At 42.5% G+C, this 18,883-nt stretch overlaps 1 protein-coding gene across 2 annotated transcripts in view; it reads right to left on the reverse strand.

The window, feature by feature from the left end:
• Window positions 1–18,652, reverse strand: part of angpt2b (angiopoietin 2b) — a 263,137-nt gene extending 244,485 nt beyond the window's left edge. The window contains exon 1 of one of the 2 annotated variants that reach the window (XM_041212758.1): window positions 18,637–18,652. The gene's annotated coding sequence lies outside the window, so the exon portion shown is untranslated. Of the gene's footprint in view, window positions 1–17,336; window positions 17,631–18,636 lie in introns of those variants that run through there. The other variant, XM_041212757.1, reaches the window with a different exon arrangement.
• Between the last annotated feature and the right edge of the window lie 231 nt (window positions 18,653–18,883).

Here is an 18,883-nt window from a genome sequence, read left to right on the forward strand (position 1 = left end):
CGGTGTCACTTACGACATATTAAGCACAGCGGCCATTTCAGGCAGTTCAATGGGTTCCTCGATAGATTTGCACCTCATTAATCCGCTGTATTTGCCAATTTACGTACTTATAGTCCTAATTGTATGCATACCTAACTAATGCATTTGTGAAATGGGCCCTTTGTCATGATAATTAGATCCCAGCTGAGAATGAAACAAGTTCCAACAAGTTTTACCATTATCAAAGACAAGAACCAAATTCACAAAGAGAAAGAGAGGCAGAGAGAGATATATACACAATTGAAACTCAGGCCATAGGACTCACAGGGTGCCATTTAATTCTGAACATTGTTCAATTTCAGCCTTAAAATAAATTCCATGGTTGTTGCTGTCATGAATACGTTAGCTCGTTCAGTTTGTTAAAACAGGGAGCTCAACAGTACAGAGGCTCTGTATGGTTGATAGCAAGAGCTGGAAATACAGTGCCAATTATAGAGGCAACACACTCTAGCCAAATTGACAAAGCCATTTGTTAGAGGAACAAATTGAGTTGGCTTAAAGTTGGTACTCAGTACAACTTATGATGGTCTATGTATTCAATCATTCTAGCAATACATCCTGATAGTCTATTTGCTTTTGCTAAAGCTTCATCTCATTGCTTGTGAACCTGTAAAACATCATGTGCTGTAACATCTAGATCTCTTTTCCACCAAACATTCTTTAATTTTGAACCCTGAACGATATACACATGCTTGGGTTGGCTCTTGCCAAGGGCAAACAATGCATTTATCCACATTAAATGTCATCTGCCAGATGCCAAGTCCCATTCTGTTATCATAGCAAAATCAGATTGCTGCTATTTCCTTCACATTCAAGATCATAACGCAAGCACAAACCTTTGCATCATTTGTAAACTTGCACACAGTTCCTCCAAACCTTTAACCACATTATTATGGATTGTGAAGAGTAGGGGGTCTTAACACTAATCATCGTGGAATTCTACTGGTAATTGGTCTTCATGCAGAACAACTGCTGTTACAAACATAGCCAAGTGTTTATGGTACTGGGTTTGTAACCCCAAGATCAAGAGTTCAAATCTCACAATGGTGAACAATGTAACTTCATCTGAAACAGATGGAAATGTGTTTGCTTGGCCTAAATAGCCAAGTGGTTATGGCACTGGGTTTGTAACCCCAAGATCAAGAGTTCAAATCTCACAATGGCAAGCTATGGAACAATGTGACTTCATCTGAAACAGATGGAAACAGGTTTGTACTCAAAAGAGTTCAAGCTGAAACCAAAGTTTTGGCCTAAATGGCCAAGTGGTTATGGTACTGGGCTTGTAACCTCAAGATCAAGAGTTCAAATCTCACACTGGTAAACTATGAAACAATCAAGAGTTCAAATCTCACAATGGCAAACTATGAAACAATGTAACTTCATCTGAAACAGATGGAAACAGGTTTACTCAAAAGAGTATCAAGAGTTCAAATCTCACATGGCAAACTATGAAACAATGTAACTTCATCTGAAACAGGTGGAAATGTGTTTGTACTTGAAAGAATTACAAACAATCACCTGTCTACAAGAATACAATTAATTCTTCATTCAATTCAGCTTTTGTCTTCCAGCCTCACAGGACTCTGCCTTTTAAAGTAACCTGGTGCGTGGTTGCTAGCCAGAGGTTTTCTTTGAAAATCCAAGCACAAAATGTTGATTGGGCTGCCTTCATTCAGCAACCTGCCTAAAAATAACAAGCTAGCTCCAGGTTTGGGAGCGCAAACACGACCCAGGAGAAAATGCCCTGAGAATGGGATTTTCATTTGAGGGTGGCGGGGTTCTCTGGGAGTTGAGCCGAGTGACCTCAGAATGAGTGCATAGGCTGCTGGGTGCAGAAGCTGGCTGGGCAGGAGTCCTGCCACGGTGCACCGGCACTTTGTCAAAGATTTTCAAAAAAGCATTAAAGCAAAAAACAGCCCTCCAACCCTCACGCCTCAGAACCCCTCACCCACCCCGACACTCCCTATGCCCCATTCATGCCAATCCACCTTATGCCCTCTACCCATCCTCATGGCCTCTCACACCCTCCATGCCATCATATGCTCCTTGACCCACCCACATGGCCCTTCATAACCCCTATGCCAACTCATGCCGACTAATGCCTCCCACCCACCAACCTTAGTCCTAACACCTACCATGCCAATTCACCCTGTATCCACCATGGGCAGACCTCAGGAGCCATGCTCAGATCAAATAACATAAAGTGCTAAGCACCTATTGCAGACTTTATTATTTTTTTAAATCACTTTCATTCATAAAAACTTAATCACTTTATTTACATTCCTTCAACTACATAACCCCTCATAAGGACAAACATTTCATCCAATTGTTTAATCCCGTGTAAAAACAAGCATTCATAGACTGACTGCAAAGGGTCTACAACCACTTGGATCTGTCAATCAAACTGTGAAATGGAAGGCACCCACTATGACATTGGAAGGTTGTGAAATCAGTCATGCAGCATCATTCCAGTAATGACAACCCTCTGGCTTATGTCAATAACAGAGTGAAATAGAAAGCAATCATTTTTAACACTCCACACAGTTTTTCAAAGAATAAATGATAGGAGTTTTAAATGCCTTGACAGCTTGACAGTTGCTTTTGACAGATGATTTTGACACTTTTGACAGTTCCTTGTGACAACTTGCTTGATTGTCCCAATGAGTTTATGCACTTTTTATGCACATTCATGTCCACTTTTAACAATCCAAAAACACACCTGACCTCCCCAAAGGTGTCATGGGACTATACCCAAAGGGGTACCCTAACTCTCGAAAAGGGTAACCCACCTCTCCAAAGGACTCCGCCGAGTTTAGACCTACCAGATAAAATCTCCATACATCATGTTTCCCAATCCTGGTTAATGAAAATCAGACATGCCTGGAGGCAGCTGCTGTTTTATATGGGAAGCTACCTCTGTGAAACGCTCATGCACAAATCCCGACCCTGGCCCATTCTCACCCAGTGAAAATGGTTTATTTTAGCCATATTTCAGCCTCTTCTGCCGTTTTTACAATGACGAAGAGGCTCTCCTATTGTGAATATTCAGGCCATAGTCTTTTTTTCAAGGACTCATGTTCAGAGTTTTTTTATTATCCCCTCTCTCTCCATATGATCATACAGACTATTTTATAAAAAGTGAAAAGCTAGGAAGAGTGGAGGTCCAAAGAGATTTTTGGGCCCATGTACACAGATCATGAAAATATGGTAGTCAGGTACAAGAAATAATGTAAAAGACAAATGAAATGTTAGCCTTTATAATTCGGGGCGAGAATATTGAGGAAAACAGGTTGTGCTAAAGTTATGCAAGGCCCTACTTAAATGATATCTGGAGTATTGTGTGCAACTGTTTTCACAATATCTTAGAAAGGATATATTGGCCTCAGAAGGAGTGCAACACTGATTCATCAGAAAGTTATCAGGGCTATAGCCACAGCAAAGTATATTTATACAGCACCTTTAATATAATGAAATGTCCCAAGGTGTTTCACAGAGCATTGTAAAGCAAAATATGACACCATCTCAGCCAGGCAGGTACCAGCGCAGATACCAGCACCTCGGTGGGGATAAGATCATTGGCTAGTGTCCCGGGGCAGAGTGGTGAGGGCACTTCACACTCGCTTAAGGCGCAGGTGGAGACAGAGTACCCAGGGTGCCGGCAGTCGGAGGACTGCAGGGGACCAGGAACATGCTCAGAAAATGGCTGATGATGTGCCTCTGGAGTCGTCCCTGAGGCAGCAGATCTGGAAGTCCAGCAGGGTGTGTGGAAGGATCTGGTAGAGATACATGAGGGAAAGCCTGCCATAGTCTCCATGATGGAGGAGTCCATGTGGAACATCAGCAATGCAATGACCCTCATGGCTGAGCGCACTGCCTCCTCCATGGAGGGAGTGGTGATTCTGATGGAGAGGCTCCTCCAGAAGAACAATCAGGGCTTTTTGGGGATGCGCTCAGACCTGCAAGACCTCACAGTGGCAATGACCTCAGCTGGTCAGTGTCAGTTGGGTGATGGATAGGGCACCCAGTATCTCAGCTAGGTGCCCATCCATCAATGGTGAGCAGGGAGGCCCAAAGCGACTTCATGTTGGTGCACAAGCTGCCTGTCAACTCTACGGGCTCCTCTCAGGGTGCTCCAGATGAGGGCAACAGCTCCTTCGCCCCTATACCAGTGACTGTGGCAGCTGATGAGGCTGCGGCGACTGGGGAGATGCCAGCAGTGAAAGTGGCTGCTCCCTCCCAGGCGGGGCCAGCACAGACTCCACAGGCCACAGGATGCCCACCAAGGTCATCAAGGCCAATAGGACAGCAGAGTCAGCAGGCTGCCAGTGCCAACGAGAGGAGAGCACCTAGACGTAGCACCTGCAAACGTAAATGTAAATCACCTTAGGCACAACACGGGTTTCTCACTGGTGGTTTTCTTTTGCCCCCCCACCATATTATTTGCTTTTCATTATGTGTGTAGCTCAACACCATTTAATGCACTTTCATCTCTGTATTGTAGGATGCAATCATTAAATGTTTTAGTTCTCAACAAGCCTCTGGGTGCTTCATTACTTCTGCAAGTGGACAGGAACCCATGATGTTATGAGTGTCTTGTTTGTCATTGAGCTTTATTGACAAGGCACATAGTTAATGTTCCTAACCAGGCAGATGTTGCTCTCAGTTATCGAAAATGGAGCCTGCAACCCTGGCTTGTGTTGGAGGTCCATTTGTGGTGGGCTAGCTGAAGGATCATTGGATCAAAGCCTCCTGGGTATCCCTGCTTCCCTGGAGGTTGCCCGGGTCAGCGTCTATCCCCTCAGTGTTCTCCTGAGTGTGCTTGTCCTTGGACTCACTGCTGGACTCATCGTCTGCAGACAGAGCATCTGCGTCAACATCTTCTTCCTCCACTGCCACCTCCTTTCCAGCACCAGATTGTGGAGAGCGCAGCATGCAACCATTATCACTGACACACGATCCGGGCGGTATTGGAGTGTGCCCCCTGAACGGTCCAGGCATCAGAAGTGCTCCTTGAGAAGACCGATGGCTCTCTCCACCACAGCCCTTGTGGCGGCGTGGCTCCTACTGTACCGCTGCTCAGCCTCTATTCTTGGATGGTGAAGAGGTGTCATGAGCCACCTTCTGAGGGGATAGCTCTTGTCACCCAGCAGCCATCCATCCAGCCGGGCTGGAGCACTGAAGAGCCTCGGCACCTGGGAGAGTCTCAGGATGTAAGCGTCATGGGAGCTGCCTGGATACCTTGCACAGACTTGAAGAATCAGCATCCTGTGGTCACACACTATCTGCACGTTCATGGAGTGGAAGCCCTTCCTGTTGATGAAGGCACTGGGCTCACCCGCTGGTGCCTTGATGGCCACATGTGTGCAGTCGATTGCACCCTGGATGCGGGGGAACCCAGCAATCACTGCGAAGCCTCTTGCTCACTCCGCCTGGTGGCCTCGTCCATGCAGTAGTGAATGAAAATCAATGCAGGCCTGAACAGAGCGTCTGTCACCAGCTTGACACAACTGTGGACAGCTGATTGGGAGACTCTGCAAAGATCACCCACCGACCCCTGGAAAGAGACAGAGGCATAGAAGTTGAGGGCCACTGTGACCTTCAGCGCCACTGGCAAGGGGTGTCCACCCACACAGTTGGAGTTGATCGCAGGGCCGATCATCTGACTGATGGAGGTCATTGTCTCCCTTGAGAGACAGAGCCTCCTTCAGCACTGCACTTCAGACATATTGAGGTAGCTGCATCGTCGCCTGTGAACCCTGGCAGCAGGATAGTGGCATCTTCTGCAGCCCCTTCCGCCTTGGACTTCCTGTTGGCTCTGTGCACCTTGTGCCTGTGCCTGTTTTCCCAAAGATGGCTCCCCTGGAGGCTGAATATGGACATCTGGCCTCCTCCCCCTTCTGGCCCTCTCTTCCTCCTGAGAGGAGGTGTCTCCAGTGGAGAGCCCATTCCCAGGGTAAGGGAAGGCTGCCTGCAACCAGCAAGACCCCAAGAATTATGTTTCCTCCAGAGCCCTGACCTGAAGTTTGTTATTCCTCTCAAAGCAGCTCTGAAGAGATTTGAAGTTCTCCTGTTCGCACAAGCAAGTAGCAGTAAGTTTCTGAAGTAAATGACTAACAACTCGCATTCGGGAGCCCTTTCGCCCGTCTTATCCTGCCCGTGGATGAGCTTTTTGAAATGCTCTGGAAATCGCACAAGCTGAGAAAAATTGCTGTGTATTAATGTCTCAAGGGCCTTAAGTGGCCTGTTAATTAATGGTGGATGCGCCTTGGAACTCATAGCACACCCACCTCCCAAAATATCGTGATGGCGCGCGGTGATGTCAGGACACACACCCGACATCATCGCATGTCATTTTACACATCAGCGTGTCAGGCTTGCCCCCGCATGCTGACATCAAAATTCTGCCCCTATTCACATGAGGAAATATTATGATGTGGGAAAACGTGAAATTGTCCATTTTGGCAGGAAAAATAAAAAAGAAGCATATTATTAGAATCTAACCATCACCCCTTGACACTCATTGGCATTGCCATCACTGAATTCCCCACTATCAAAGATCCTGGGGGTTACCATTGACCAGAAATTAAATTGGACTAAGCATATAAATACTGTGGCTACAAGAGCAGGTCAGAGGGTAGGAATTCTACAGCGAGTAACTCACCTCCTAGCTACCCAAAGTCTGTCCATCATCTACAAGGCATAAGTCAAGGGTGTGATAGAATACTTTTCACTTGCCTGGATGAGTGCAACTCCAACAACACTCAAGAAACTTAACACCATCCAGGATAACGCAGCGTGCTTTATTGGCACCCCATCCACAAATATTCACTCCCTTCATCATCGATGCATAGTGTCAGCAGTGTGTACCATCTACAAGATGCATTGCAGGAGTTCACCAAGCCTCCTTAGACAGCATCTTCCAAATCCATGGCCATTACCATCTAGAAAGACAAGGGCAGCAGACACATGGGAACACCGCCACCTACAAGTTCCCTCCAAGGCACTCGCCATCCTGACTTGGAAATATATTGCTATTCTTTCACTGTTGCTGGGTCAAAATCCTGGAACTCCCTCCTAACAGCACTGTGGGTTTGCCTACTGCGGACTGTGGCGGTTAAGATGGCAGCTCACCACCACCTTCTCAAGGACAATTAGGAATGGGCATTAAATGCTGGCCCAGCCACGAAAGTCCACATCCCATGAATGAATTTTTAAAAATCTAACTGGTGAAAGATTGCAGAGCTCTGAGATGCAGAAGGATCTGACCTTTTGATTGAAATAAAGTCACCTATGAAGTAGCTGAAAACAGTTGGGCTTAGAACACTGCCCTAAAGAACTCCTGCAGTGATGTCCTGGGGCTGATTGGCCTTCAACATCTTCCTTTCTGCTAAGCATGACTCCAGCCAGTGAAGAGTTTTCCCCCTGATTCCCATTGACTCCAATTTTACTAGGGCTCCTCAATGCCTCCCTCAATCAAATGCAGCCTTGATATTGAGGGCAGCCACACTCATCTCACCTCTGGAATTCAGCTCTGTTGTCCATGTTTGGATGAAGGTTGCAACGAGATCAGGAGCCAAATGGTCCCGGAAGAATCCAAACTGGCTATTGGTGAGTAGATTCCACTTGACAGCACTGTCTACGATACCGTTCAACATTTTGCCAATGATTGAATGTAGATACATGGGGAACTAATTCACCTGATTCGATTTGTCCTGCTTTTTTATCAACAGGACATAAATGAGCAATATTTCACTTTGTCAGGTAGATGTCAATATCATAACTGCACCGGAAAATGCTGGCTGGAGGTGCTGCTATTTCTGGAGCACAAGTCTTCAGCAAGCAGCCAGGAAGTCATCAGGACCCATAGCCTTTGCCGCACCCAGTGCACTCAGCCATTCATTGAGATCCCATGGAGTGAATCGAGTTGGCTAAAGAATGGCTTTTCTGATACTTAGGAAGAGGTTGAGGTGAATCATCCACTTGGCATTTCTGGCTGAAGATGATTGCAAATGCTTCAGCCTTGTCTTTTGTTCATAATTTATTTTCCTCTTTTACTTTGCAGAGGTTGATCACTGTCAGTTGCGTTATTACTGATGGCACTTCACATTTCTGTTTATTCCTCCTTAAAGTTGCCCTTTTCCTACACATTATGCTCTAACATGAGAAAGGCAGGAAAGAGACTACAAGGCCTCTGATTTATCCCTTCTATGATCAGCTGCTTCAACCTCTTAGCCTCCCATGCGGAAGAATATGACCCCTGCTCTCCATCTTCCGCACTGACATGGTTAAGTCTGGAAACTGAACATACGAGCAATTTAATCTTGATACACCACAGGACACATTGTCATTTTTGCTCCAAAACACTATGTCCTACTTGTGTGAAACTTGGACAGTTCACTTATTATTTTATTTGAGATGACTATCATTAATCATGTAAATTATATTGAGTTTCATGTGGACAGCAGGTTAATTAGATAAATGATGGTTCTTTAGAATCAACAAAAATAAAAACTGTATTATGATTACAAAACTCTGAAGTGTGCTTATCATAGTATTTAGGTTAATTTCGTTAATGAATTAATCTAATATGACCTCATTTGCATCTGCAGATCATAATTAGAAAACAGATTTTCCCCTACTGGAGGCACTATTTTTTTATGAACTTTTGGCAATAAAATCATACTGGGATTTGAGATAAATCTATTTATATATTAAGTTAATTTGGTTTGACATATAAAAATTGGATAAGTTGTGTCAGATTCTAACTCAACCATCTTGGCTAGGACAAAGGCTTATTTTACCCCACTTGCATGAAATCATCACAGGGATTTGGCCGGGGGTGTGAAGGGAGGGGGTGGGGGGGGAGGGGTGCAGGGTAGGGAGGTCCAAAAGTCTGGATTGGAAAGTTTGGCTATGGTCCAAAAAGTGAAAAAAATTATTGAAGTGGCTTTAACACCACCTTGAAAATATTTAGTTTATTGATTCAATCAAAACTGATTAAAAATACATATAAAATGAACTCTAGCTCAAAGAAGGCGAGGAATCTAGGGACACTTTTGGCCTATAATTTATTTAATAAAATCATGAATTGGGCAAGCAATTCCCAGACTGACGAAGAAAACAAAAAATAACTTCTAGAATTGTGTGTAACTGAGGCTATACAATGCATTTTGCTCAAGTACTGTAAGGGATGGTGGGGAAATGTGATTTTTGGCAAAGCTACCTGAGGTCAGTTATGTGAGCATGATGTTGAGAGTTCTTCACCACCGTTTAATTTTCTCCCCTTCCTGATTTACTGGCTTTGTCGAATGACCAGTATCTATGCTGTCAATTGTATGGATGTATTCTTAATTTGCTGCTTCAGCCCTGAACGAGATAGCTTATGCTAGACATGCATTACAATGTATTATAAAGTATTTACCACAGAGAAACAGGCCATTTGGCCCTACTGGTCCACGTTGGTGTTGATGCTCCTCATAACCATCTACCCACCCCTCTTCATCTATCCCTATCAGCATAAACTTCTATTCCTTTCTCCCTCTAAATTTCCTTCGAAGTGTAGTGTAAGGATGTTCAGGCAGAGGAAGGGTTAATGTGGGATTGGAGAACAGTGCTGCCCATGGGTATGATATAGAGAGTCATATGATGGTAGCCTGTGTGTGAAGAGTCTGGAAGGTGGCAGCATGGAGACTGCATCCATGCAGGGCTAGACCTTGGATCCATACAAGCCTCTTACTGAGACACCAAACAACCTTACAACATGGTGGCAGTGAAGGATGGACCCCGAAATCCCAGAGGAGCTGGAGAAGGAACCCAGAATCTCAAAGCATGAAGAAGTGAAGAAACTGCAGTCTGACCCGTGAGAAGTGCACTTAAACTGAAGACACAGTTGGAGATCACCTAAAAAGAAGCTTCAGTGCAGACGTGGAGGCTAGAACCATAGAACCATAGAAAAGTTATGGCACAGACAGAGGCCATTCAGCCCATCGGGCCTGCACCAGCCAAAAAATAAAAAACTAGTGGCCCATTCTAATCCCATCTTCCAGTTCCTGGTCCATAACCTTACAGGTTACAGCACTTCAGGTGCATATCCATGTTCCTTTTAAATGAGTTAAGGGTTTCTGCCTCCACCACTAAACCAGGCAGTAAATTCCAAACACCCACTACCCTCTGGGTGAAGAACTTTTTCCTCATGTCTCCTCTAATCCTTCTACCAATCATTTTAAATCTGTGCCCTCCTAGTAATTAACCTCTCCACTAGGGGAAACGGGGCAACCGTGCCTACTCTATCTTCACCCCTCATAATCTTGTACACCTCAATCAGGTCACCCCTCAGCCTCCTCTGTTCCGAGGAAAACAACCCCAGCCTATCCAATCTTTCCTTATAGCTGCAATTTTCAAGTCCTGGCAACATTCTTGTAAATCTCCTTTGTACTCTCTCCAGAGCAATTATGTCCTTCCTGTAATGTGGTGACCAGACTGTACACAAAATTCTACCTGTGGCCTAATTAATGTTTTATACAGTTCTATCATTACATCCCCACATTCTATACCACGTCCATATGCTTCCTTTATCACCTTATCCACTTGTCCTGCCACCATCAGGGACCTGCGGACATGCACTCTAAGATCTCTCACTTCCTCTAACCCTCCCAATATCCTCCCATTTATTGTGTATTCCCTAGCTTTGTTTGCCCTCCCCAAATGCACTACATCACAGTTCTCTGGATTGAATTCCATTTTGCCACTTTTCCGCCCACTCAGCCAAACCATTGATATAATTCTGGAGACAATGGTTATCATTTTCATAGTCAACTACATGGTAAATTTTTGTGTCACCTGCAAATTTGTCAATTATGCCACCCATATTTAAGTCCAAAAGGCCCCAACACTGAGCTCCATGGAACACCACTGGAAATCATATTTCATTTACAAAAACATCCATCAACCATTACCATTTGTTTCCTGTCACTGAGCCAATGTTGGATCAAATCTGCCACCTTCCTCTGAAGCCCATGAGAACTCAATTTCCTGACCACTCTGCCATGTGGGACCTTGTCAAATGCCTTACTAAAATCCATGCAAACAACATCCAGTGCACTACCCTCATCAATTCTCCTTGTTATTTCTTCAAAAAATTCCATTAAGTTAATATGACACAATCTTCCCCTAACAAAACAGTGCTGACTATCCAGGACTCCAGCAGGGCATGTGGAGGTACATTGTCAGACCTGATTGAATTCAGGGTCAGGGGACCTGGCTAGATCACAAAGGGCTGAGCAAAACTCAAAAAAGGGAAAAAGGCCAAAAGGCAGCCGGAGAATCCATGGTGCAGATGAAAGCCAGACCTGATCAAACGTAGAGTCAAGGGGCCTAGCCAAATCACAAAAAGGATAAGCAAAATACGGTAAAAAGAAAAAAAAATGATCCTTTAAAATAGGCAGCAATCAGGATCAGCACTCGCATACTAGAGCTCATCTGGAAGAAAGCTTCAGCAGCATGTCCACAGCCAGCACCATAACATTTGGTGGCCAAGTTGAACTGAAAAAAAATAAAGTTTCAAAACTGAAAGGCACAGCTTTAAATTCGCTTTCCAGTATATTTTCTCTGGCTCAGGCTACTTATTTTGATGATTTTCTGTACAGACAATCTGTTTTAAAATAACGGCCCTGCCAGAGCAACAGAAGCCCACTGAGACCTGACAAACACGGGAAGAAGAGAAAGAAGAGAAAAAAACAGCTGCTGCAGAGCCATCTTGAAGAAACAATGATTAAAGGGGTAATCACCTGTCATGAGAAACAGCCATGGATAGTAAATTAAAACTACTGGACAAATTTAGGCTAAGGCAAGACCCAAACCAGGCCTAAAACTGGGCATTTTGAAGAAGAAAATTTGTAGATTACATAAGGATTAAGCAAGAAATTAGAAAAAGTGCAAGTTAATGCAGTTTTATGCTTGATTTGGTGTATTTGCAGATGAAGTAATTCTAGTGCAAGGTACAGAGGAGTCCTCAACCACATATGGTGAGGTATTAAATGCCTTTGACAAATGTTTTAAACTTAAAGTTGTGGAGAGTGCAGATCTAAACAAAAGGTCTGGAACACCCCCAATAAAGCACTGAAGGGGCAAGGAGACCCGAGGGCCAGGGAGCCAGGAGACCCCAAGTCAAGACGGACAGGAAATCCCAGGCCAAGTGGGACAGGAGACTCCAGGGTGAGGGAGCCAGGAGACCCCAGGCTGAGGCAGACAGGAAACCCCAGGCCAAGGCAGACACGAGATCCCAGGCCAAGGGAGACAGGAGACCCAGGGCCAGGGAGCCAGGAGATCCCAGGCCAAGGAAGACAGAAGACCTCAGGCCAATGGAAATAATCCCTAAGCAAACCACAAGATTGTCACAAACCAGATCAACACAATGAGGTGCACAAGCTGAATAGTTTGGTGCAGAAGAAAGAAGAGGCTGGCAAGTAGCTTATAAGTATATCTTCTTGAAAATGCTGACACATTACTCAAACTGCAACAGCAGGTGGAAGTGCAGAGCAAGCAGTTGGCTGTGAATGAAGGAAAGCTATCCAAGGTAACCCAAAAGAAACAAAACCTACAAAAAAAAATGAAGCTGTTCCACAGGAGAATTAAAGCTGAGCTGGAAGAACTCAGCCAGAAGTACAGCCAGCACAACAGCAGGTCGGAGAGGTACTAAAAGAAGTCATTGCACTGAAAGGCTCTTTGAAGAATCAATAAGTGCCCCTGGATAAACGTGCAGAGTTAAAAAAGATGTTGAATACTACTTCAGAAAAAGCTGAATTTGAACTATCAGTAGCAATGAAGTATTGCACTGAAGCGCAGTGTGAGTTGGCAAGAGGTCAACAAGAAAATAAACAGTTGAAAGAACAGCTGATTGTCCTTCAAGATCAAATGCAAAAGGAGTGCACAACTCTTCAGCAGCATGAAGAAACATAGATTGTCTTGAACAGCAGAATGGAAGAACAGCAAAAAAGACTTGAGGAAGCTCTTTTGAATTACAGGAAAACTCAGAATGAAAGAATTGAGCTTTGCAAAGAAAAAGAAAACCTGTCGAAGGGCCTTCACGTGCTACAATAACCCCTCAGGTCATAGTTTGTTCCTCCAGAAAATTGCGAAGAGAAGCAAAATGAATTTAATCTCATTCTGAGCAAACTGAAAAACTAATTCACAGAGAATATTCAGCAATGTTCAATATTTCAGGAAGAAACCAAGTGGTACAATAAAGGGACTGAAGAGTTGAAGAACCCACTGATTAGAAAAGAGGAGGCAGTGAAAGGAAAAGCCATAGACCTTTCCAAGCTGGGAGCAGATAATGAAGCCATAAGCAGTACAGTAACAGAACTGAAACAAGTTAAGACTTCATCGGAGACAGACCTGGCCAACAGTAAAACCAAAATGAAGGAGAAGGGCAAAGCTCTGCTGCAGGCAGAGAAAAAAAAGACTGAAACAAGTTTGGAAAACGAAATTCCAATATTGAAGCTCAAGGAGCTGGAAGAAAAATCACTGGATCCCTCAATGTATTGAGAACCATAGATTTGTTGAAAAGTGTCATGGCTGAAATGAAAACCAAGAACTTAGAATGTCAAGAAAAAGTTGCAAGAGAATGTAGAAGTTCTCACAAAAGAGCATAAGGAATCTCAGAAACAACTAGCAAAGTAAAATTAAAGAATTTGAACTTCAAGGATAGCACACAGAAATTAGGCTCTTAAGGAAATACTTCAGTGTAGAGAACCCACATTCACGTACAGGAGATTAGTCTGTGAATGAAAAATTAGAAAGGGATGAACTTTAAGTATCAAAGTATCTATTAAGGATCACAAAATTGCCTGGAATAGGAAAAGAAATTGCTGACGAATCAAAAGAATTGGTTGAGTGCGGAATAAACATCTAAAACTGATTAAATTATTGAGCTTCGATCCAACATGAAAGATGAGAAGTGCCGTATGGATGAGCAAATTTACACTTTTAAAGCAGGTAACTCTGAAACTAAAACTGAACTGACCAGAGTAGTTACTGAGTTGAATGAAAAGATGCATAAGCTTGAAAAAGGATTGGAAAAAGAGAGTAAACAAATATTTAACTGAAATTATGAAATAAGTGCAAATGAAGGTTCAATTTTTGAAATGTCAACTTCCAAGAAGATCATGGCAGAATCCATGGAAAAAGGAAATCTGAGTCCACTCTAGGAATGAATGGAGTGAACATTCCCTTTGGAACGAATAGTACATAAACCAACAGTGTCCAGACAAAGCAACCAGGTTGTCGATAAAAAGAAATTCAACTCAAAGGAATGCAAAAAGCAAATCAAATGGAGACAAATAAGTACCGGAAACACAGACTACTACAAGTTCAATGCCAAGCCGACAAAGTCAACCCAAAACAATTGAGACTATCGCTCCTCCAGAATGAGATCTGGAAAAATTGTCAAGCCTCTAGATCATCTGAATTTACAAGGTCAGAGACTTGAGTTGGGGGAAAGGGGGTAGCAATTAAAGTCAAGATTTTATTGTAAATATATTTGGGTAAGGTCTGGGTGGGGAGGTGTAGGATAAAGGTGTTCAAGCAGAGTAAGGGTTAATATGGGACTGGAGAATAGTACTGCCCATGGTATGATGTAGAGAGACACATGATGGTAGACTGTGTGTAGAAGATTCTGGAAGGAGCCAGCATAGAGACAGCACCCATGCAGGGCTAGACTTTGGATATGTACATAGTTACGGGTTACCAATAAATGATTTATGTTCAACCATACAAGCCTGCAGGCATCTTAGTGAGACACCAGACAACCTTACAACAGAATGCATTTATACTATTCACTTCAATTCCCTTTGGCAGCAAATACCGCATTCTAACCACTCACTGTGCAAAGAGGTTTTTCCGGAATTCCCAGCAGAATTTATTAGTGACTATCTTATATTTATGCAATCTTAGTTCAGATCCTGCCCACAAGTGGAAACAGCTTCTCTATGTCTACCCTATCAAACATAAAAGTTGGGTACATGATTATGCACAGTGAGTATTGGAAGGCCGTTCATCATAAGCCATTTCTAAATCCAATATTTGCACACATAACCTTACCAACAGGAGTCACTAGTTTGCAATCAAGAACAGAATTTTAAAAAAGTATTGACGCTGTGTATCTTTTTAATGTATTTCATTGAACCATAGTTGATGATGTAACAACCTATCAAAACATCAACATATGATAATAAGGGGCAAAAATAGGAGCCCATATAAAATCAAATCTGCAGTCTGCAGAATAACTGCAGCCTTCCAAAACATAAGTCAGTGACCTCAAATATATTCCACTAAAAAAAATGGCACTAAGGTTATAAGAAACCTAATATGATGCCTTAAGTCAAAATAATTTGTTCAGCTCTTTTGAAAACATGTCAGCAACTTTCCCTTTATTAAAGATATTTGTTAAGAATTGTAGTTCAAGATTTAATTGTGTTACTTATGTCACTAGCTTCCAGCAACACATGCCCCAAACCTCTTGCCCCCGTGCAAGAATTCAAGGTATTATTTAAGATCTGTGTAACAGTGTTTGGGAGGAAAATAAAACAGCTGGCTCAAATCTATTTTCCAATGATCCAATCACTGCCACAGCAACTACAGTAAGGGGAAGTATGCAAAATATGACTGATGAATAAAATTGACATTTTGGAGGATATTCTGATCTGAATAATTGATATGGGGTTGCACATAGGCCTGAATTTTTCCCGCATCAGGTCGGCTTGGTGGAAGTGGGTGGGGGGCGGTCGCCGGGCAGCCTGCTGCCCATGATCAGCTCCGCGACGCCACTTTACGCAGGCGGGCCAATTAAGGCCCGGCCAGCTCAGTTCACGAATAGTAATGCTGAGCGCTACCTGTGTGGGCAGGGGGAGGAGGGAGAGTTGGGTCCAGTGCTCTTTCACACATTTGCGCAAAAGACCGCTTCAATCTCCCTGAAGCACGGAGCTGCCTCAGGGAGATTAAAGCACTTTAAAAAAAAACAAATAAATGCAATAAAAATTTAATGAAAAATGTCCCTTCATCTGACTGTGTTGCATGAGATGGGATATGTTTTTATTTTTCAGAAAAAGTTTTTATTTAATGTGTAAAAATTTTAGGAATCCTCACCCTGTTCGTGGATGGGGTTTCCTAAAAACGTAAACGCCACTTGGGCTTTTCGCCTGCCCACCAACCATTAGGTTGGATGGGCAGCATAACATTCATGTTAATTACCTGTTTAATGGTCTTAATAGGCCTATCAATTATTGGCTGGCGGGCGCGCAGCCGACTCCAGTGTGCGCCTGCCAAATGAAACATTACGCGACTGCGCAATGACATAGGAATGCACGCCCAATGTCATCATGCGTCATTTTATGTTCCGGCATGTCGGGCCTGCCCCCTCTCGCCGAATGTAAAATCCTGGCCATAGTTTATCCATCCTTTCAGGAACAAATGAGACTGTATTCAATGAGTATGAAGATGGCAAAACTTGTGCCTTTTCCTCTGTTCTGATGCTTTTGTTTGAATTGATTACTAACAAAATCAATGTTGTCCATATGAAGGCTCTCAACAAAACAAATACAGGCAATGGACAGCAAGGAAGCTGACATTGCGACAGTGCATGCACTGCATCTTCTCTTTAGTTTGAGTGCAAGCTTGAATTTTCATTTTGAATCTGACTTTTCAATTCAACCGATATGAAAAGCAATTGTAGAATGCAAATTAAAAAAAAAAACAAAAGCCTATTTATACTTAACAGTGACAACACTTTCAAAATTTGATTCCATAACATATTATAATGGATGCTTTTGGCTAAATAATAATGCACTAAGTATAAATATATAAAGAGTTATCATGAAAAATGAAACAATCATTGCCCAAAGTTGTTGCTCAAAGACACCAAAGTCATTGGTTCATTTAGAAACTTCGAAGGGTCTTTAGCCCCTTGAATTTCTCTTCCAGATTTCGGCAACATTAATTTTTTCAATAAAGCAAAGTCAAACCGCAAAAAAGAAATAACTGAAAGGTGCTTGTCCGCAGAGTGATCAGTACATTATGTAACTCAGCAATGGCAGCTTAAAGAATCAAAATTAGTTTCAGTGCACAGGCACCCACTGTTTGTGATGTTTATTCTTCTTAATGATCCACACTTCTAATTGTTTTTCAACTGTTCCCTCAGACTTGTTCGTATGCATAACATTCTACCTAAAAAAAAAATTCAGTCAGGGAAGAATAAATGACCCAGGCAAATGCACACTTCTGATATTTCGTAGAACACTTACCTTATTGAGTTTAAATGTCCAGCTGCTCAAAACCTCCCTTCACAGTGGAAAAGTTTTAAATATTTTACTCAAGTTTCATGGCGAGTAGTAAGCATTGCTTTTGTTTGTGGCTTTACTGCTTCATCCGGCTGAAATAGCTCTGTAGATGTTCAGGTATGTTGAATAATAATTTACAATGTAGAATAGAGACCTGGTTTTTAGCAAAAATCTTGTGAGAAGCACTGGAAGAGCAGAATGAAATGAGTTTGTTTTTAACCAAGAAATCAGAGTAAATTGCACAGATTTCCATACATGACTTCAAGCAGCACTTCCTGAAAGGTTGCCAAAAATTTCTTTTTTTAGGGAACAGCCAGAAATGCTGTTTATGTAAGAGGAAGAAAGGTCTGCAAGTCAGTCAAATCTACGATAGTTCTTCAAAGGCTACTGAATTTGTCTGTCCAGCAAGAAAAAATTGTCTTTCTGATATTTTGAGAGCAAGGAAAATAAATCAAGTTTTATGATCTTGACACTTATATGTTATTTTAAATTTGTAGTGCACAAAATATTCCACTTGCAAATTTGCAAGAAGTTCATTAGCTTTACAAACCTTTTCATGGCTGTGATGCTACTGATAGAGTGCAGGTAATGTAGCTCAGAAAGGGCCACATTGCCCATTCACTCGATACAAAAGGCAATAAAGGAAAGGGAAAGGTCAGGGAGTAAGGAAACTAACATAATTTATATGCGTATTGTTGTAACTGGTTACAGACCACCTTAGGTAGAGGCCATGCTTCAGTGAGCAGAGATGTGGTTTTTACATCACTCAGGTAAGGATTGGAAAATATCATGAATCCTAAAGATGATATGGGAAGACATGCCAACAAAGTAGTTAAAATTTAATCCTTAGTGCTAGCAACACATCAGTGTTTATAAAGAGAGCCTGAGTCCCAATTCTCTCAGCTTTACTCATGTACTTTAAGACATATAAGGCAGGTAAATAGCAAAGGACTTATTTTTATTCTACTGAAACTAAAGTTACAGCATACATCCCCTGAGCCATTTATATAAGTATGTCAAAGAACTAGTATTTTCCTTTTGAAATTATTTTATCCTCATCCTCCTCCAGATAGCACATATTTAATTTTTACTGCAGAAATATAGTAACTGATGGTTCTGCTTCCACATTAACATGAACACATACAGCTTAACTCCTTAACTGATTTAAAGTATATGAACTTGTCCAAAAGTGCCAAGTTTGTGGAAAGTGCACATAGTGTAATGGCACTGAAAAACAATTTTAAATTCAATACAGATCACTTACACTGCTGAAGATATTGAAGACACATGTTGCTTTGGCTTGTTATCTTTGCAGTCTTCTGTACATTAGTAGGTGATTTTGAACCAATGCACAATTTTCAGCATAGAGCAGTAAACTCCCAGGAGAAATAGTTCATTTATAAGTAGGAATTAGGGTTAAAAAGAAAATGTGGCTCAGTTAAGCAGGAGCAATTGTTCAGCTGAATAACAGAAAGTGCCAAGTTCAAGTCATAGAAGAACAACTCGGGAAT

This window comes from Carcharodon carcharias, chromosome 19 (genome assembly GCF_017639515.1).
Source record: "Carcharodon carcharias isolate sCarCar2 chromosome 19, sCarCar2.pri, whole genome shotgun sequence".
Taxonomy (NCBI): Eukaryota; Metazoa; Chordata; class Chondrichthyes; order Lamniformes; family Lamnidae; genus Carcharodon; species Carcharodon carcharias.